At 30.9% G+C, this 22,878-nt stretch overlaps 2 long non-coding RNA genes across 2 annotated transcripts; one reads left to right on the top strand and one right to left on the bottom strand.

Annotated features, from left to right (window-relative positions):
• Nucleotides 1-15,035: 15,035 nt before the first annotated feature.
• On the bottom strand, nt 15,036-15,927 carry LOC126886354 (uncharacterized). The gene is made up of 2 exons (XR_007698572.1): nt 15,543-15,927; nt 15,036-15,486 (listed from the first exon to the last, which is right to left on the bottom strand). It is a non-coding gene; the product is annotated as an uncharacterized LOC126886354 (long non-coding RNA).
• Nucleotides 15,928-16,093: 166 nt separating this feature from the next.
• Nucleotides 16,094-18,586, top strand: LOC126886355 (uncharacterized). The gene is made up of 3 exons (XR_007698573.1): nt 16,094-16,436; nt 16,495-16,689; nt 18,460-18,586. It is a non-coding gene; the product is annotated as an uncharacterized LOC126886355 (long non-coding RNA).
• The last annotated feature ends 4,292 nt before the right edge of the window (nt 18,587-22,878 follow it).

Below are 22,878 nucleotides of genomic sequence, written 5' to 3'. Positions count from 1 at the left end.
ATGCTCACTGTATAAGTTTAATATACAGGGTTGCGAAAAAGTCTGGCAACACGTTATTTTCTCGGAAACCGCTAGAACGATTTTTACAGATTTTGCTGGGTAAGGGTCTTTTAATGCGGTCGATACTATAGTGGTAATTACATTGTTGTCAAATCTTCCGTTTTTCTGGAAATCTAATGAACTTTCTTATTTCAAATGGAACACCCTGTATATTTTTTAAGTTTTGGAATCCTTAAGGAATACTGATTATTCTTCATATGATATTCCCTATACTTAAGTGCAATAATTTCGGAGTTATTTATTAAAAAAAAAATTGTAAATTTATAAAAATCAATTTTTTCGGCCCGGGTAGATATTATTTTAGCTTCTTTGGATCATTGGGAATAAAAAAGGTCTTTCGTAATTTTTCTCTTAAGTTAATCATTTTCGAGTTATAAACAATTTAAAACTGAAAATAAACGAAAAATGACGATTTTCAAGGTTCAAAAACACGAAGTAAAAAAAATAATTTTTGAAAATACAAACTATCTAAATTCAAGATTAAACCTTCTTCTATCTTCTACCTATAAGATCGAACTGCATTAACAACTAAAAAATAATATTTTAAAATGAAACAAGACCAAATTACTTATCGGTTTCTAATAAAATAAGGCTTGAACTTGAATTTAGACACTTCGTTGTTTCAAAAATAATATTTTTTTACTTGTGTTTTTGAACCTATAAAATCATCACTTTTTCGATTTTTTTTTCAGTTTTAAATTGTTAATTGTTGTTAAAACAGGAAACGGTTAACTTTAGAGGAAAATTACAAAATTTTGTGTTCACAATGATCCAAGGAACCTAAAATAATTAATTAAATAAATAAATTAAATAAATGTCTACCCGGGCCGAAAAAATTGATTTTTATAAATTGTTTAAATTTTTTTTTTAATAAATGTAGCAATAACTCCGAAATTATGGCATTTAGGTATCGGAAATAACATATGAAAAATAATCAGTATCCCTTAAGAATTCGAAAACACAAAAAATATACAGGGTGTTCCATTTGAAATAAGAAAGTTCATTAGATTTACAGAAAAACGGAAGATTTGACAACAACGTAATTACCACTATGATATCGGCCGCATTAACAGACCCTCACGCACCAAAATCGTTCTAGCGGTTTCCGAGCAATTACCGTGTTGCCTGACTTTATCGCAACCCTGTATAAGTCCAACATAAACAAAACAGAAAATCAAACAAATGGAAAAGAGAGAAAACAGAAGTAAAAAATGTAACAGAACACATAAAAGGGTTAACGTGGAGATTTGCGGGTCACTTCATTTGGGTCACAATGCAAGACAGGAAGATAAAAGATGGAATACTGAAATACAAAACTGAAGATCGTGGACAGGAAGAAGAGGAAGACCTCAGATGCGATGAAAGGACGATATTGTAAAAGCTGCAGGAACTAACTGGAAAAACGCAGCCAAGGACAGACAGATATGGAAATATTTGGGGAAGGCCTATGTCCAAAGTTGGATAGAACTTGGGATCGTTTTGGTCTACCTCGTTTTCTTCTAGTGGGCAGAAGCATTTTTCTATATTTTTGGCCATCTATTTTCAGACCTTCTTTGAAGGTCCATACCACAAAAGTATTTTGGCTTTGATTGTGTCTATTATGTCTAGATCAATTCCCATTTCTCTCCGAATATCTTCGTTTCGCACCCTATCAAGTCTAATGATCCGGTAACATCGTTTCCAATAGTTCACTTCCATGGCATTAATTTTGGATTTGTTTCTTTGGTTTATTTCCCAGAGTTCAGCGCCGTGCATAGATTCAATTAAGAATAAAATGTTCAAAAATCTGTTAATTTTTTTTCCTAAGAAAACATATTTTGTATCATTCTGGAAACACTGTTAGAATTCACGTTAGAATTGCCCTTCTTGAGCTTGAAAAAATTTAAACAGTTGTCATTAGTGTCATTTCTTGATGTTTCATGGTATATAATGGCGGTGTTTTTTTTAAATAAGACAATAGAGAGTTATCAAGTAAAATTCTATCCATCCGTTATTTTGACACGTAAACGCTATTTTTTTACGGTATAAGTTTTAACGTATATGTAATTTTAGAGTTATCAAGTGGTCGAATTTCTGCTTCACGTTATTAGTTGGCAGCTGTCAGTCAAATTTCGTATTTGACAGCAAAATAATTAAATTTGTTTAAATTTTTTTCTGTTTTTGTTTTCTTTCACCCAAGATACATATTTTGTAATTTTGCCTTGTTTTGTACAATTTGGATTTCAAATTTTTCTAAAAAATATGGAAGAGATCTAACAGGCAATGTTACTTGAAGCCAATGACGATGATATAGAGTAGGTACTTAATACTAAATCTCGTTTTAAATGATACATCCTGTCTTTAATTTCGATACCTTAGAACCTGAACAAGCCAAACAGTATTTTCGGTTTGAAAAACAGGATATTCCAAGGCTTGTACAATTGTTAGGGATACCAGATATAATTGTAACAGAAACTGGTCATACCTGTACTGGTAAGTAATGCTGAGAGGAACTAAAACTTTAAACTCAACCAAACCAAAACAGTCAACCAAAACCAAGCCAAGAAAACAAAGACAAAACACCTGTTAACATACAAAATAAAATTTCATAACACAACATATTTATTTATTACATGAACATGACAGAACTGAAATGGCCGAGTCACTCCGAGTCCTGCCGAATTGGTGCGATTCGCTGCTAACGTTACCGTATTTAAGCCCGCTATCCGACCTACCGTAACGGAGCACGTTAACGTTAAAATCATTTCCGTTATTCAATATTCATACTGCGCATGCTCCATTGCTAAAATAACGTTACCGTATTCTCCTCGAGTTACTTGATAACTCTCTATTTTTAAATGAAATTACATGAAAAAGAACATTTGCCTCCAATAAAAATCTTACAAATTTTACAATCATCAGTAAGTGAAACAGTGAATTCAGCCTAACCTAAGCTACACTATGTTTACTAACGGTTTACTACAAAAACACCCTTACGTCAGTCAAGATTTCAGACGTCAAGCATTGCCAAAACATTAGAATATGAGTAAATTTAATGAAATTTTTTCTTTGTAAATGGTATATGTATTTAAAAAAACCCTTAAAAGGGCCACACATATCACTGAACGTTTTCGCTCTCTAAAAATAGCATCATCAGTGTTACAAGCTGAGAATTTTATAAAATACTAAATTAATTTATATAAAAAAAAACAGTAAAATCCTGTATAAAAGGTATATTTCGATCATATTCACACTTATACTAGTACTTATACTATACTTATACTTGTACTAGCCACAATAATCCTTTTGTCATCTTTAGCCATCTAACCACTTTTATCCATCCATAACATACATATAAATTACTGATATCATCATCCACAGACATCCACATTATACAAATTTTCATCTACATACAACCCACCGCTATATTTCTACATATGGCTATGCTCACCGTACCTATTCAATCTGTCATTACCAACATATAACACTCATCTTTAGTAAAACCAAATCAAAAGTCTAATTTTCTTTCTGGGTCTCGTTAATGTTCCTTTCCCACTAATTTCCTCACAGACATCTCATACCCCCCAGCCCCTACTGTCATCATCCTATTACGGTTTTGGTTTTTGGACCCTTAGGGATCCGGGCAGCCTGCGAGGTCTTTAAGAATTAGTCGCCTAAGTTTGAGCTTGTGCTTTCTTAATGATACATACCCCAGATTATTTAGGACATTTTTACACCTCAATCACCCCCATTGTGATTTCTTACACACTTACACAAATTCCAACAGCTACCAATAAGTTAAATAAATTTGATAACTTTAAATCAATACAAAATTGCTTTTTTAAATCTTAGATCTCTTGATAATAAGATTTGATTACCGAATTTAGTTATCGAATACAAAACTTTTGTGTAATGTGGTTTGCCTAACTGCACTTACAGTATACGTGAATACATTTTTAACTATAACAACTAGCTTAATGGATTTTAAATGATCATTTTCACAATGGAGTGTGTTGTTACATCATTTCTAATCTTAACAAGCTGTACACCTTAGTCTTTAAATATGAAAGGTTAATTTTTAACTTCCTGTGGAACTGTCATTTCTGTCTTGTCATCGTTCGGAGGTCCTATCCTTTTCATTGTCACTTGCCGTCATACTTTCAACATGTGAACAAGTCATATCCACAGCTCAGATGTTGCCTGGGGCAGATTAGCTAAATATTTTAAACATCCACACTTAATGTAGCATTTTAAACCAATGTTTCCTTGACGGACTACTTTAACTGGGCTTTGACCCACATATTTTTGTTAAATATTATCTTGGTGGTTAGCATGTACATTGCACGTGAGTATAACTGATAATTTTTTAACCATATAGTCAAAATTTCAATATCTTTGCATTATGTTATCAGGTTATATTCATTTTAGGTAAGCACTGATGATGACTGGTAAACCAGTCGAAAACTAGTTATGTGATTTTGATGTGGCCCTTTTGAGGGATTTTAAATATACCTTTTATACAGGATTTTACTGTTTTTTGTATTACATGGTATACAGCCAACCACAGGAAAACTTTTTCCTTGTGAAAGTTAATTTATACGTTTATATCGATAATTTCCACCTCTATTAGTTTCTTCTCTTTTTACTTTACAATGTATTATGTTTTCTATCTTTTGCGTTATTTTGCCGGTTATTAGCGCGCTCATCACTGTATTTCGGCAAGTAATGAAAAGCGATTTACATTATTAATTAAGTAAATAATAATAGCTATTATTTTTGGACAGTTAACAAAAACAAAGAAAAATATCTCTGACAAGTAATGATGCCTAGCTTCTCACTGTACAAGAAATATTAGACGAGCGGCACACTCCTAATTTGAGGCTTATAAATCGAAGAGGCGACCATGATAGGTGAATGGCAAATTTTGGTCGTTCTTTATGTTTTCGAGGTCGCTGAATCCGAATATGAAGTTTATTTTACCTATTGGAATTTTACCTATTGGAATTGGTGGAATATGTTCAAAAACCAAATTTTAACCAAAAATGCTAATAATCAATTTTGATGAATTTTCAAATTTAACTCACTGTATCTTTGGTCACTGCAAATATTTCCTTTTGAAAATTTTACTGTATCATCTTTGAAGCATTTAGATAACAATGAGATTTCACTGAAATGTTTAAAAGAATTAAAAGAGGAGTTAATAATTTTTTTCTACAACCGTGTTAAAAATGCAATTTTTAGCACTCCATATGAGCGTTAAAAATGCTACTTTAAGGCACTAGTGCTTTAAAAATTTTATGGCCCTGTAGTTCGTATTGACCGTACAGGCAATTTTGATGTAATGTCAAAAAAATATAAAAATGGAATGTCAGTCAAGTTCAAGTAAAAGTTTTTGTAGATATTGTCCTGTAATTACGTTTGTAGAAAAAATATTGTATGATATGCGTGTTAAAAAGTACATTTTTAAGGCACTCATGTGAATTGCAGAACTCGCTTCGCTCATTCTGCAAACTTTCACATGCGTGCCTTAAACGTGTACTTTTAACACTTATATCATAAATACAGTATTTCTCATGATCATCTTTCAGTGCGTCACAGTTTTTCGATTTCTTTCTAACGCATTAAATTGTATGTAACAGAAAAAAAGGCACGTCGGTGATTACATTTCGTCGGTGACATTTTTATAACATTTATTCTAGTTATTCTAGTTGTCGATAGATGGCGCTATAATAAAAAAATATTTTTTTTTAATTAGATAATAATATTACAAATATAATCTGTATAATTTATAAGACTATACAAATCAAAGAAAATACCATTTTATAAATGCAAGAAACACATTTGATTTGTTTTTATTCCAAATTGAAAATAAAATGTGACAACTGTCAGATTTAACTAAAATGTCATGTTAGAATAAATGTCATAAATGTGTATTATCACGGACTTACCCTTTTTCCTATCATTTTTTACGCACTGAAAAATGATCATGAAAAGGACAATAACTATTAAACATTTTGTCGTCGGATGTCGTTAGTTTCATGTTTACTTAAAAAAGTTGAGTGACAAACTTTTCAGTTTATAATTTCAACCAACACAATATTAAAAAATAAATCATGAAGAAGTTTTATGAAAAATTTCAAGCCAAAATATGTAATGGGTAAAGAGTTATGTGACTTTATAGACGAGTGGCACACCCCAAAAACGCTTATTTCTCGAGATACTGACCACACTGCGTTGAATGGCTAACTATGGTCATACTTTATATTTTTGATGGCGATGAAAACGAAAATGAAGTTTATTTTAAATTTTATGTGGGGGAACATTGTCCAAATCGCAATTTTACCATAAAAATAAAAAAAAATTAAATCACTTTTTTTTGCTTTTAACTCGCTACAGCTCTGTTCCATTTTGATATTTTTTCCGAAATTTTTATAGTGTATATCTCTCACATTTCTGAATACAATAGGCCTGTTTTAATCTTTAAGTATTATTAAAATAAAAGTTATGAATTTTTAAAGTAAAAGGCGCAGATTTCTGAATTGTAAAGTTTAATCGCAAAAGTTGAGTGACAAAATTTGAAATTTAGCTTTTTAATCGAGTTTATGTTAAAATATAGAGTACAAAGAACAAAATGCTTCATATGTAAAAAAAATGGTGCAACTTTTAATTTTAAGAAAAACGTGATTTAATTTTTTTTTATTTTTAAGGTAAAATTGCGATTTTGACAATGTTCCCCCCACTTAAAATTCAAAATAAACCTCATTTTCGTTTTCAGCACCTTCAAAAACATAAATTATGACCAAAATTAGCCATTCACCACGCCGTAGTCAGTATCTCGAGAAATAAGCGTTTTTTGGGGGAGTCCCACTCGTCTATAAAGTCACATAACGTTTTTTCCTATTGCATATTTTGACTTGAAATTTTCCAGAAAACTTCTTCATGAGTTATGTTTTAATGCTGTGTTGGATAAAATTACAAACTAAAAAGATGGTAACTGTAACTTAACTTTTTTAAGTAAACATGTAACTAACGAAATCTGACGACAAACTGTTTAAAAATTAACAACTCCTCTTTTAATTTTTGTAAACGTTTTAGACAAATCTCATTGTTATCTAAATGCTTCAAAGATGACACAGTACAATTTTCAAACGGAAATGTTTAGAGCGACCAAAAGGTACATCGAGTTAAATTTGAAAAATCTTCAAAATTGATTTTTCGCATTATTGCATAAAATTTTATTTTTGAATATGTTCCACCAATTTTAGATAAAAATAAACTCCATATTCGGATTTAGCGACCTCGAAAATATAAAAAATTACTAAAATTGGTCATTCACCTGAAAGTGGATTTTCGTGGTCGGTGTATCGTCATTTTAGGGGTTGATGCCGCTCGCCTAGTGGCCATAATGGAAAGTCATTCTGTTTTGGCAACGCTCTAGCTTCAAAAATCTTGACTGACGTAGACGAAAAAGTGAGGGAGCAATTCCCGATGGAGCAGTAACAGTTGTGTTTCTTATGAACGCTTGTGTGTCTTATGAACGCTTCGCTCCCTAAATTTGTGACAGCCTATCACTTTCTGTTATACCTATGTGAGATTATATACTTGCCTCTGCACAATAAATTATTGTTTTTTAATTCATATTTATGGTCAAAGACCATGAACTGTTTACCGTCTGCGCTATTTTTAAAATCTTTTTATATACTTGGCTTGGTTGGTGTCACGGACTCCGCAAATTTTGTAATCCATTTTAAAAATAGTTCTAGGCTACCTAGACACCTGAAATTTTCAGGATAGCTTAGAACTAGCTAACAATGCAACATTTAACTGCTATTATACAGGGTGATTAATTATATAGTGGGGTGAAGCTCCGTAGATCCGGTATAGTAATGTATAGCGATAAAACTTAAAAACAAAAATTGTAGCGAACTTTGAGCTTTATATTACAAAATTAGTTAGAATGTTACAGGGTGTTCGATAACATAGTGGCAGACCAAACTTATGTTTTTTTAAATAGAACACCCTGTATTTTATTTTATATTCGAAATCTTTGTAACTTTTCGATTACAATAAATATAAAGGTTTGGTATATTATACGGGGTATTTACAAACTTATAACCAATTTTCTATGAAAATCGTAACAAGTTTAACTACACGTATAAATAAAAGCAAGCACAATTTCAATGGTTTATTGACGTCATATTTTTTTATTTATTGTCAAAATTTTCGTAAATGTTTTTTTTTTTGCTAATTTTCTTTATATTGAATACAGGGTGAGTCAAAACGCAAGTACATTATTTTCTCAGTATATATCATTATCGAAAAGTACCATTACTATACTATAATTTTTGTATAACATTCATGTGTAAATTTATTGGTTTTCGAGATATTTTCATTTTTCAGAGCAAAATTATTAATAATTACGGGTCTAAATCTTTCCAAATTTTAAGTAAGCCATGGCTGAATAATTGTCTAAAACTTACAATTTACGATTACTGATTATCAATTTGTAATCAAAGTTGGCTACAATTTTTGTTATTAACTTTTATTACTATCTATTACTTATAACGGATCTACAGAGCCCACTGACCAATCACACTGTATGGATAAATCGATTTTTTTTTTAAATTTCAAACTATTTTAAAAATGTGACGAATGCAATGATATTTTAAAGTACGTTAATAAATCGATATCTACAAATTGATGGTGCCTCAGTGGCATTAGACTGCACATCGAAAGGTCCCCAGTTGGAACCCGGCTGTTGCGTATCTTTTTTTAAATTGTTTTAATAAATAATTAAAAGTTTATATACTTAAAATTATATACACCATTTTAAACAACCGTGGTATGATAAAAAATACTATTTTATACTAGTGTAATTTTTAGAATCATAATTATAAATAACAGTTAATACATCCAATAGAAATTCATATTTTGTCATGTTGTGTCCTACATATGTACATGTACAAGAACAAAACCTTGATATTATAAAATATTTATTTATGAAACAGTTCGTGAAGTCTGCTTTTTGCGAACGCACGCAATTTTTAGAGCACGAGCGACAACGGAGCGGGTGCTATAAATTGCGTAAGTTCGCAAAAAGTACTTCACGCACAGTTTCATACATTTATCTACGATAAACAAATCAAAAAAGCTGTAACTCTTCGTCAATGGAATTCGTTTCTATTCTACAATTTTTAGAACTTTGACATTTAAAAATTCTAACTACTGTCAAACCACAAAACTGTTAAAACTTTTGTTGTAATTCATTGCTCATATTGTCATCACCATGACAACGCGAAAGTTAAAGATTGTCACCATGACAACTCGAAAGTTAAAAACAGTGCGAAAAAGTAAATCCCATTTAAAACACATTGTTACTTCACGCACACTTTAAATCCTTCACTCACTGCTATCTATAATGAGAGTTTTCACAAACTAAAAACTTATACATAATACGACATAGAGAGTTACTTTATAAAGTACTTTATTTACTCTATGTCATATTATGTATAGGTTTTTAGTTTGTGAAAACTGTCATTATAGATAGCAGTGCGTGAAGAGTTTAAAGTGTGCGTAAAGTAACAATGTATTTTAAATGGGATTTACTTTTTCGCACACTTTCAGTGGGTTTTTTGGTACACTTTCATATAATCAAATCCTTAACTTTCGCGTTGTCATGGTGATGACAATATCAGCAATGACTTACAACAAAATTTTTGGCAGTTTTGTGGTTTGAAAGTAGTTAGGATTTTTAAATGTCAAAGTTCTAAAAATTGTAGAATAGAAATGAATTCCAGTGAGGAAGAGTTACAGTTTTTATGTTTGTTTATCATAGATAAAATATTGTATGAAACTGGGCGTAAAGTACTTTTTGCGAACTTACGCGATTTATAGCACTCGCTCCGTTGTCGCTCGTGCTCTAAATATCGAATACTTCACGAACTGTTTCATAAATAACTATTTTTATTAGAGTGTAATTTTTGGAATTTTAAGCATTTTATCGTTAAATCGTTTATCGTTAAATTATTTTATATTCTTTCCTATAAATAATAAAAAGGTTTTATTATAAAAAGTTCTTTTTTATAAAAGTGTAATTATTTCAATTAATAATTAGTACCTATAGGTGGTATCGCCAACTAGCGGATTACTAATGCAACTTATTCTGGAAATTTTTAAATTTATTATTTAATTTTTATCGTGTAATATTTACAACGCAAATAAGTAATTAAATTGTAATCGATGGTTAATATCAGTAAGTACAAAGGTTATGATTCATTATGATTATTATTTTAAGATTTTGCTAATCGTTTTGACATTCTAGTGATGAAATATTAGTTTCCTTCTTTCTTACTTCTGATACTTTAACAATTATTGTGTAGATGACGCTTAGATTAATATATTAATTGTATTAAATATGTTGAAAATCCAAATTTCAGTATTAGACCAGTAAGGATCTGCGAAAAAACGTCTATTTTTGGATGTGAGAGGTGGCATTCGGATTTTTGCAGATAAAGTTAGGTCACACCTTCAGTAATAATAATTGACTTATGCTCCTTCTCAAATATACCCGGAACATTAATAAAAAAATTAAAATATTTAAATATTTCGAAAAACATCAACATTTTTTTCGGCTTTCTTTGCTTATAACTTTAAAACGATTCGTTTTGGAAAAAAGTCGTACAGAAATAAAATAAAGATATTTGAATTTTGTATGATATACGACTGGTAAAAAATGTCTTAAGGTATTACCTTTTCTGCAATATAAGGGGGCAAAATAAGTCTGTTGTTATTCAATACCTATTTTTTAACCACGTTGGTGGCACTTAAAACCTTAGTAATTCGCTTAGGAAATTATTTGTAACATACTTAAATCGTGTACCAAATTTCATTAAAATCGACCTAATAAATTTTGCATAATAAATTTGCAATCTAAATGTTTTTAAAAAAGTTAAAATTTTTTAAAATCTCTCTGAACAAAAAGTAGACCATTTAGAAGTTGGCTATTTTTTTACATATAAAGAGGTGCTCTACCTATCTAATACACTTTACAGAATTAAAATCGGATTATTTAAGGGGGCCCCAGCAATGTTTTAAATTTATAAACAAGTTTTTGGCTTATAAACAAATAGCTTTGTTTAATAATAAAAAAATTAATTTTTAGCAATGCAAATAATTAAAACCGGTATAATTTGACTTAAAATTTCAAATGCTGTCAGCAGAATTGCTATTTTATTTTTTAATCAAACTTTATTCGCGTTCAAAAATTCCACCTCGTTTATCTCGAAAACTACGCATCCTACGAAAAAACTTGTAAGAACATTTTTTGCTTAGAATTACCCAAGAAATACAAAAAAAAATGTTTTATTTTGCGAAAAATCGATTTTATGTAATTCCTCAAGTTCTTTGTTTATAATAATCTTATCGACATCCGGATCAACTGTTACCCAAAAAATTCGTGTTCTACGGGTCAAAATACATAAAAAACTTGGGTAAGTCCATCTAAATAAAGGAGTCCGTAGCACCCCCTCCTGGTCACAGCACATTGCTGTGGCTGTTTGTAAGCCAAAAAATTGTTTATAACTTTAAAACATTGCTGAGCTGCTTAAATAATCCGATTTCAATTCTGTAAAGTGCATTAGATAGGTGGAATACTTCTTTATATGTAAAAAAATTGACAAATCTTTGTATGTTCTAGTTTTTGTTGTGCAAGATTTTAAAAAAATTTAATTTTTTAAAAAAGTTTAGATTGCAAAATTATTATGCAAAATCTAGTAAGTCAACTTTAATGAAATTTGGTGTACGGTTTTAGCACATTACAAAAATTTTCTAAGCGAATTAGGAAGGTTCCAAGTGTAACCTAAGTGATGCAAAATCATTGAATAGGGCTTTTCATCGATTGTCATTTGTTTCGAGCTTCTGTCATGTGTCACATAATATTAATATATCTACGTCATACGTCTTTGGTTTGTATTATTGTATATACCAATAACGTATGCCGTAGATATATTAATATTATGTGACACATGACATAAGCTCGAAACAAATGACTGTGAATGAAAAGCCCTATAAGGACAGGCTTGTTTTGCCACCTTATTTTATATTTATTGCTGTTTTGAAGCAAAGGTGATAAATTAAGACATTTTTAACCAATCGCATCTGATAGAAAATTTAATTATCTTTGTTTTATTCCTATAGGACTTTGTTCTAAAATGAATAGTTTTTAAGTTATAAGCAAAAAAGTAGAAAAAAAAAGGAAATTTTTTGAAGTATTTTATTTTTTTTATTAATGTTCCGGGCATATTTGAGAAGGAGCATAAATCAATTATTATTAACGAAGTTATCACCTAACTTTATCCGCAAAAATCTGAATGCCACCTCTCACATCCACCTAAAAACAGATCCTAACTGGTCTATATGTATTATAACGTAAGTATAATTTAAGGATGATTTAAGGTAAATGGTTAAAATGCACAATAATTAATTGTTTCACATATCGGCCGCACTTTACCTCATTATTGGCAACAGTGGCAACACTGATCCCTTAAAAATTTGACAGTGACACAGACAGCGTCATAAAGTTAGCGAAACGGTTTTTTCAAAGTCATTGGTTGCGTTCATCAAACAGAGAGCTTGGAATCGGATTGCAATCGGATTGGAAGCTCTTTTACTAGTGAACGGTGCGCTGAATTAATCGGATTGGAAGCGCTCGCCATTTTATTCAGCCTTAAATTTGTTATTGTGCTGTGATAGCTGAATCCCGCCAACTTTAAAATTAAGTTCAAAGTAAAATGGACAATTTAATTAAAATTGAATATAAATACAATAATTATTGTATGTAATTTATTGTAAATATTTGTAGTTCTTATTTATATGTATCCTATATATAGTTAATATCTAAATTAAGTTAGAACTATTTGTGTTTTTTTATTTATATAGTTACTAGAAATATTAACACAATATGTGTATAGTAGATACCTAACTCATTTATTTTCCAACAATCCAGTTTTTGATTGATTCACAAATCTTATAAAAATTGGTATTGATTGCATACCAACTATTTGTAATTAATATTTACCTACAATAAAATTAAATTTAATATAGGCAGGTAGATACCTATACAATAATACTCCATATTAGTTATTTTCAATAATATTTCCAATTTTTTATTCTTCTTCACCCACCGTTATATTATTAATTTCTTTATTTAGCATACCTACTCAATATTGCATTTATCCAGAACATTATTGCCTTCTATATTATAAAATTGTGTAAAACACAATGTTCGTTAATCGAATATTTTCTGTATCAAATTTTAATCCTCTAATTTTGCATTTTATTAGTTCATACCTTTCTACAGCTGACCGAATCTTTAATTTATTATCAAAATTTTCTTGTTCTTGTAATAAACGTTTATTATTCTGGTAAGATTTCATTAAGTTAAGTATCTAGATATGCTGAATTTTGAATGAGATATATATTCGCTGGTAAAATGGAATCTGCTCGAGTTAAATAGTTAATAGGCCTGGATCCTGCATACCAAAAGAAAGTTTATTAATAGCAAGCTGAAAATTTATTATTAGCTTAACGGTGTCTAGTCGGACAAACTTTGATGTTTTAATTTAAAACAAACACTGGAACGGGAAGTTTTAATTGTTGAACAGGTTACAGGTTTCGAACGTCAGACTACAAAAACGTCTCATGTATTGTGTCGGACATAACTTCCAATTGATTTGCTACTCTTTCATTAGCATGCAAAATCAGACTGCTATTTATCACCAATATAATTCCTATCCTCCGACATGTTCTACGTGTCGGAATTATTAAAATGCCCAACATAGAGAGAGAGACATACTTTATTGATACAATGTACTAAAAGGCCATCGACCAAAGTCTTTCAGCCAACTGCCCAACATATTTTTCGGACAAAAATTTTTTCATATATTATAATATACAAAGTTTGCTATTGAATAAACTTAAAAACAACCTGCTAGTTTTCACAATCATAAACTTGTCAGGATGGCACGTTCCACAATTAAGGCTTCCCCTGTTCCAGTGTTTCTATACATCAAAGTGTGTCCAACTAGACACTGTTAAGCTATTAACAAATCTGAGCTTGCTATTAATCAACTTTTTTTTGGTATGCGGGATCCAGGCCTAGGTACGAAATTTTTAAAAGTAGACGTTTTAAAAAAAATTTAATTATACAGTTTAAACAGCTTTTTCAAAACTATTTACAATCATATTATTTGTTGTCATTTCATGGAATTAGGCATACTCCAAATTTAATATAAGTACTATGAAAAAAGAACTAGAGGGAGATATAATCTATTTTTTAATAAGATTCTTTGATCACAACCAACTAACTCTTGAGATAAACTGGGAATGCAGTAGACATCCCTTTATGATGCTCATACAGAAGCACATTTCCAAGCAATCTTACATTACAAAGTTGTTGCTGGCATCCTATAAAGGGAAAAAATAATTATTTTGCATGGTTACGTTATCTTGAAGCTGTATTCGATAAAAAATTCTGAAACGAGAAAGCTCACTTTAATACTTATCTGGGCAAGACATTTTACTTCCATATAAAAGACATGGCGTTTCGGGCCTATTGAGCCCCACTTGCCCGGATAAGGGTTAAAACAGTAAAAGAAAACGCAGCAGCATAAGGTACTGTTAGTTGGGAGCACTCTGAAGACCACCATGTGTTCGTTGTTCTCTGATAATACCATCAATACAGATAGAATTATTTCTACGAGTATGGCTATGTCAAACGAAATAAGGATTGAGAGACCTTTTAGATGCTCTCAGTGAAACAAATGCAATTTTAGAGCCACAACCAAATACTAGGAACGCTAAGGAAGAAATTCCTCTTATTAAAAAAAGAATGGAGGGACAATTCTTGTTAACAAATTCTGCTTAACAATGGAGGAGGAAGATATATGAAAGGTTGTGTTACAATACATTTAGTTTTTATCTAAGCATGAAAATAAATATTATAACCACATTTGTACTACATTTATTTTCAAACAAACCAGTTTTTTATTGATTCACAAAAAATTTTTATTGATTACGATTTACAATTAACCCATTCGCAGATACGACTATATATACATGTACTTACAAAGGGAAATTACTGTCTGCATATGAAAATGTGTCCACAAATGTGTTAATACAATATTTACAATAAAATTATATTATAGAATATTTACAATAAAATTAAACTCAATATACACATTGATATTCAAGATTAGTTATTTCCAATTTTTTGTAATTCTATATTATTTGGGTGAAAATCTTATGTCCAGAGCTCTTTGGCAAACCAAACGTATCCCCAGCAACAAATTATCTGGTTTACTTAGCATCCACATCATAAACATTAATTTTTTCCAATAGAATTATTCTGTTTTCAAATTGGTGGATATGACCAATACAATTAAATAGTTCCTGGAAATATAACAATATAATATACATGATGTTATTAATTTGTTATACAATTTTACCTGGAAAGTAGTTCTGGACATACGAAAATGTTCTCTAAATTGGATATTGAATTATGGTTTATATATATTTAATTTCATCTCATCCTTCTGGAATAATTTGAGGTAGGTACATCTGCTAAATGTATAACGGCATTTGCTAATTTCGTCCCCAAACAAAAGTTCTTCAAGAATATTATCCATTTTAGTTTAGACAGTTTCAGTTTTATTTAAAATAAAAACAAAACTGTCTAGGTTTAGGTTATAAATTATATAAACAAAGAATAAAAACATAAACAAATGGAACACAGAACACTCTCAATCGAATGTCAAACGTCAGTCGTTCACTATAGTTTATTTTTTAACCAGGAGGAGTAAACTAAAAAGACAGATTCACACCCAAGAAAGTCACAAGAATCTACAGGTCGAGCAAGTCTCGTAAATTTCACGATTGCGAGCCACGCTTCACGCAACCGTGTTTGCGTACTTGTGTTTTGAGTTGCGTGGTCGTGCGGAGTTATATTTACCAAATTTAAATATAATCGTTTCTACTGATTCATAATAATATATGTCAATATGGCTATTATACTGGGTGTAAAAGATAAATCTTATTCTATCTGTTCTTAATGAGTTTTAGATAATTTTAGTTGTATTTCTTTGTAATTTTGTGTTGTACAAAGATTAATTTAACATTTTCTCTGGAAGTATTAATTTAGAAAGATAATATGCTTCATTGGTGTTGTGTTTTGAAGTGTGAAATGCAAAGTAATTGTGATAAAGTCAAGATAAAGTTCACTTTTAAACTGAACTAAATAAGGTATCTGAGAGACAACAATGGTTAAATGCAATACAATGTACAGGTTTTACTAGCGAAATGAAAATTTTCCTGTCCTGTCTGCTGTAATCATTTTATATCTGGTAAGTTACAATTACAACAGTAACGATTTTTGAAGATGTTAACATTTTAATCTTATAGGAAAACCAGCCGACTTAATCGATAATAACAATCTCCAGATTGGGTTCCTTCAATAAATATGGGCTATAAACACAATGAAATAAGTTCCCCAAAATCTAAAATGGAGTGGTATCAAAGGAGAATTAAAGGGAAAAATATTCATATTGAAATTATTTATAAGGCACTGGACTGTCTTAAATTCTACAATAATACTAGGTGGGTAAATGATTTTAGACATTTTTCATTAAGAGTAGATTAAGATTAAGTAGATTTTCATTCAGTAGATTTAAGACTTGTTTACACGGGTAGAGTAATGATGCAAGTACTTGATAGAGTAGAGTAACTCTACCTGTAAAAATGCTCAGCACAGTAGAATAGCTGGTAGAGTGTATAGTTGGAGTTAAAGTAGAGTGACTAGCAACCTATGGCAAAGTAACTACTCTATGACCACCACGACTGCCAAAATGTCTACTCGGCTGCACACTCTACCCATGGAACACGCTCAATTATGGCAGAATAGAGTAGGTAGGAGAGTACATGGGGGCGCTGTCATTCTGGCTGGAATTGTGTTTTGTGTAAATAGTGAAAATGAAGTTCACCGAAGATGAAATTTTAAAACTTGTAGAGCTATAATACGGCGAATACCAGTGTTTATGGAATTTAGGTAGTGTATACTACAGAAATAAAAGTTTGCAGCAAGCTGCAGAGGATGAAATTGTCGAAAGAATGGCAAAGGGGGCTTTGGAGTAAACGAGCTTAAGCAAAAAATTAAGAATTTAAGGTGCACTTATAATCAAGAGTGTAAATACAAAAATCGGTTTCACTATACTAGCATCAGTACTATACTTGTACTCTCCTCATGTGAATGGTATCAAGCCATTTTTGGTAGAGTACTACCGCTACTCTACTCTCCTCAAAACTCTACCCATGTAAACAAGTCTTTAGAAACAGTGGAAAATGAGGTAGCTAGTAGAGTAAAATATACTGGTTTAGCAAATTACAATGTTTTAAGGTAATACAGTAGCGATAAACAGGTAGCCAAAACGTGTTCCAAGATTGTCACTGTGATTTTGAATATTTTTTCGAGGCATTTGGCACACATATTCGTAAAATAATAAAGAATGGCGGTACAGAGCCCAATTTGAAAAATATATTAATATGTGGAAATTACTCTGTAATTATACAATATTTAAAAAACGAGCCTGTACCGCCATTAAGAACAAAAAAATACACTTTCTTCAAATAAACTTTTTTATCCGATGCCTAGATTTTGTGTAATTTTGGAACTACTAATGAAATAAAAAATTTTAGTAGTTCCAAAATAACACAAAATCGGATAAAAAAGTTGTATTTGAAGAAAGTGTATTTTTTTGTTCTTCTTAATGGCGGTACAAGCTCGTTTTTTTTATATTGTATTTAATTACAGAGTAATTTCCACATATTAATATATTTTTCAAATTGGGCTCTGTACCGCCATTCTTTATTATATTACGAATATGTGTGCCAAATATCTCGAAAAAATATTCAAAATTACAGCCGCAATCTTGGAACACATTTTCGCTACCTGTTGATCGATACTGTTTCCTCTTAAGATACTTTTAATAGTTATTTATGATATAAGTATTAAAAGTACAATTTTAAGACGCGCATGTGAAAGTTAACTTGAAAAAATAATTTTATTAATGTTTTGACTTCCACATCAGATGTCATTGTCAAAATACAAAATATTCATTATTATTAGGTTTGTTCTAGCAAACAGTCAAACTAGTCAAAAACCATCAGCAAACAGTTGGTCAGTAAAAGAACATAATACAGTCACCAGTGCGATCCCCTCTACTTGCGCTGGTCCACTATTCGCTGATGGTTTCAAACTGATGCTAGAACAAACCTATTATTATTATGCATATCATTATCTGTAAATAATATTTCTTCTGATTGTTAATTGTAAAGGATAGAAAAATTACCATTTATTTTATTTTTTTTTAGAATCAGCTGAGAGAAGTGGTCTACAAAAAACCAGGAAGGAAACGGAATATGTGGCTACGAAAGGCAAAAGAAAGGTTTACAAAGCAAATGTGACACATTTTTTTGAAATATTTAGGAATATCAGTAAATTGCATTAAAAAAATGTATGAAAAGATTTTGTTCAATAAAAATGTTTATATTTATCAAGGATGTATTATTTGGTATGGCCACATATCGTCAGTGATGTAATAATACATCCTATCTGTTTTTTCATGAGTTTTGTAAGAGAGACTAAAAACTTGACTTAGGGTCACCTCCCGTTTTCATATGATATTTTTTGACTTGTTTTGTAGTAAATTAAACTATCTATGAACTACAAAACAAGTCAAAACTTACATATGAACACAGGAGGTGACCTTAAAACATGTTTTTCCATCTCTCATACAAAACTCATGAAAAAACAGATAGGAGGTATTGTCACATCAGCAAGGATGTACAGTGATGAGTGCCCTAATAACCGGCAAAATATGGGCAACATATTTAGTTGTGAGATAAAAAGAAATGAAACTAGTCGAGCTGGGAAATTTAGCGAAATTAACCTTTAAATTTACGCTATATTGATCCCACCTTTACACATATCGGAGGAGTATGTCAACTAAAACTGTCACTGTGACAGTGGTAGTTTCCAAACTCGTCTGAAGGTGGTACACAATCAATACAATCTAAATGTATAAGTTAATATCGCTAAATTTCCCAGCTCGACTAGTTTCATGTCTTTTTATCTCACTACTTAATACATCTTTTGTGCTATTTTGCCGGTTATTAGAGCGCTCATCACTGTATTTCTGGTATATCCAGGGAATGTCTACAAAATATATTTTGAATGTCCAGAGAACATTCGTGGACATTCATGGAATGTTCCAATAAGACATTCAGGTAATGTTTAAAATGCTGACACAGGATTTTCCTGGGATGTTCAGGGAACATGTTTTCGGGGATATTCCAGGAATTTTTCAATGTCTGTGTACCTTCTACGGAATATTTTGGTGTTATTACCGCCACACTCCACTTGCGATTTGTAATCAGGAAGATTGAACACATTGTTTCAAATACAAGTCAATCCATTTGTGACTAAATAATCATGGATTGACTTCTATTTGAAAGAATGTGTTCAATCTTCACAACTACAAATCGCAAGTGGAGTCCGGCGCTTAGGGCTACTTCCTCTTCGGTATTATGTATTATACTACAGAAATCAGGAACTTTCCTTCTAAATATATGTATGCATCTTGGCCATCAAACATATTCTTCCAAACATTTTTTTAAGGGGTTACATAGGTCTTGTGGGTAAAAAAAGTGACTTTTTAAAAAAATTATATCTCGAAAACTAAAATTTATTTTTATTTATAATTGGAACATGTAAAAGTATAGTACTTAAGGTAGTCTCAAAAAAAGTTTCAGCCAAAAATATTCATTTTTGTAGAGGTTAAGTTTTTTTGCGTTGGCAGCATAAGTCCAGTCTCATCTGAAATCAAAAAGTTTCTTGTAGTTTATACCTCTGGCTAGAATATGAACGAAGGAATTAAAAAAAATGAAATTTGAAGATTTTACATAAGTTTAAACACATTTTTGACCCCAATTTTTCTCATTTTTAAAGTAGTTTTTTTTATAAAACAAAAATGACCTCATCTAATAAAAAATCCTTTGTTTATTCACTAGCCAGAGGTATAAACTACAAGAAACTTTGATTTCAGATGAGACTGGACTTGTTATGCTGCTCACCCCAAAAAAGGGCTGTTGTCGAAAAATTGCAGTAACTCTACAAAAATGAATATTTTTGGCTAAAATTTTTTTGAGAGTACTATACTTTTACATGTTTCAATTATAAATAAAAATAATTTTTAGTTTCCAAGATATAATTTTTTTTAAAAGTCACTTTTTTTACCTGCAAGACAACAACTTAACAAATTGTTGATTTCAAATTGTAACAGTTTTTTTGCAAAGTATGCTGCCCTCTTGTATTTTCTGTGTTATCTTCAAAAAACACAAAACAAAAAAAATAAAACAAAAGTTTAACCACCTTCACACTACAGAATCAAGCAATCAAGTTACACAAATTTTCAAACACCTCACCTGACACAGCGTCTCAAGTACGATTGCGCGAATTGGTAAATATAACTCCGCACGACCACGCAACTCGAAACACAAGTACGCAAACACGGTTGCGTGAAGCGTGGCTCGCAATCATGAAATTTACGAGACTTGCTCGACCTGTAGATTCTTGTAAGAAAGTCACTAGAATAATAACCAAATACATCTTCTTTTTTGATTGATCTAGTCGGCCCTCAACGGTAATCCATAAATATTATATTAAATTAATACGTCGCTAAAGAGTTCCAAAAACAACTGCTTTTTTATATAAAAGCAGACTAACAATCTAGAAATTAAAGGAATAACAAAGAAAACACAAAAATCCCCGATATAACATAATTAACCTATGAAATGTCACTAATGTCAAAATTTGATAAATGTCATTAGTGTCAAAATTTGATAACAGTGGAGTAAACTTGCCTGCGGTTGGACCAATTACAAACAAGCAATACAGCGCGGTAAATTTGAATCACTCCTCTTGGTTAAAAAACAAACCATAGTAAAAAAACTGTCAGCGTTTCAGCGCAAATTAATCGGATTGCACTCGGATTATTCTGGTCAAAGAATACATATCTCTCACGTTCTGCGTTCTGGTCGCGTTCTGGTGAACGCGACCATTATTTAGACTTCTACGATAGCTAAAATAATTGCACCTCGTTTGCGGATAATTGCACTATTCAAAATTTCATTTGCGGATTTTCCGTTTTCGAGATATAAGCAAATCAAAAGTGGAGATTTCGGCGCAGCGCTAAAAATAAATGTTGATTTTCAAGGTATAAAGTGCCGCAAAGTCACTAAATAACCATATCACCTAATTGCACCTCGTTTGCGGATTATGAATAAACTGGTTTTAGTTGAAAATTGTGAAAATTGAAAATGTTATAAAGGAAAAACGATATTAATGTTGGTTGCCTATACTGTAGGGGCAAAGGAATGCCAGGATAACTTTCACTTTTGGTAAACCTAAACTGTAAGGATAAAAGTAGTATGTACCATAGTCAAAATAACTCTTCCTGACTTAAAGCATTGATTAATAACTACAATGGAATATTTATAATCAATGCTTAAAGGTAATCCCTCCTTTCGAAGTTTCATTTGCGGATATTCCATTTCCAAGTTATATCAAAATGAAATTTCTCGGGACAGCCCCAAATTATAATATATTTCCATTATCGGGATATTTATTAAAAGCTGTAAAAATACCAATAACTATATCATTTAATTTCTCCTGGTTTGAGGATTACGAATAGACCTGGTTTAAACTAAAAATCATAGAACTTAAAAATTTTCCGAAGAAAAAAATTTTCCATTTTGGTGGTCCTAAACTGTATTTGCAAAAGTATTATCTGTATTGTAATGTATATCTAAAATGATTGCTTCTGACGTAAGAAAATCCCTCCATTCGAAATTTCATTTGCTGATTTTCCGTTTTCGAGTTATAAAAAAATAAAAATTTTCGGCGCCGCACCAAAGTGTTTATTTCCTTTTTGTAGATATCAAAAGCTGTACAACCACTAAATAATCATATCTTTTAATTCCTCCTTGTTTGAGGATTATGAATATACCTGGTTTTAACTAAAAATCATACAAATTAAAAATTTTCCGAAGAAAAAAGATTTCCATTTTGGTGGGCCTAAACTGTATTAGCAAAAGTATTATCCACCATATCTAAAATAATTCCTCCTGATTTGAGGATAATCCCTCCATTCGAAATTTCATTTGCGGATTTTCGGTTTTCGAGATATAACCAAATAAAAAGTTGAGTTTCGAATAAATTTTCATTTTCTGGGTATAAAAAGCCGTAAAATTGCTAAATAACCATATCACCTAATTGCTCATCGTTTGCGGATTATAAATAAACTGGCTTTAATTGAAAATAATGAAAATTGAAAATTTTATAAAGCAAAACGATATTATGTCGATTGTGGTTGCCTACACTGTAGGGGCAAAGGAATGTCCACCATAGTAGTGATGTTGATTATAGTTACTTTCGAGGATTCGTTACAAATCGTTACTTTTGTATAAAGTATCATTTACATTATTCGTTACTTTGGATTACTATGATTACTTTTGTATTTGAGTACCGGTAATCATATCGAGAATCGTATTTCTCAGTAGGTAGGTATTTTGTATAGGTATTCCGGTATAACAACGACCTTCACCGATCTGTTTAAGGGATAAATCGTTACTTTTGTATAAAGTAATCATTTATAGTATTCGTTACTTTGATTACTATGATTACTTTTGTATTCGAGTACCAATAATCGTATCGAGAATCACATTTCTCAG

This window comes from Diabrotica virgifera, chromosome 6 (genome assembly GCF_917563875.1).
Source record: "Diabrotica virgifera virgifera chromosome 6, PGI_DIABVI_V3a".
NCBI classification, from domain to species: domain Eukaryota; kingdom Metazoa; phylum Arthropoda; class Insecta; order Coleoptera; family Chrysomelidae; genus Diabrotica; species Diabrotica virgifera.
Note: the sequence above shows the minus strand (reverse complement) of the source record. Positions and strands in the feature narration are given on the sequence as shown.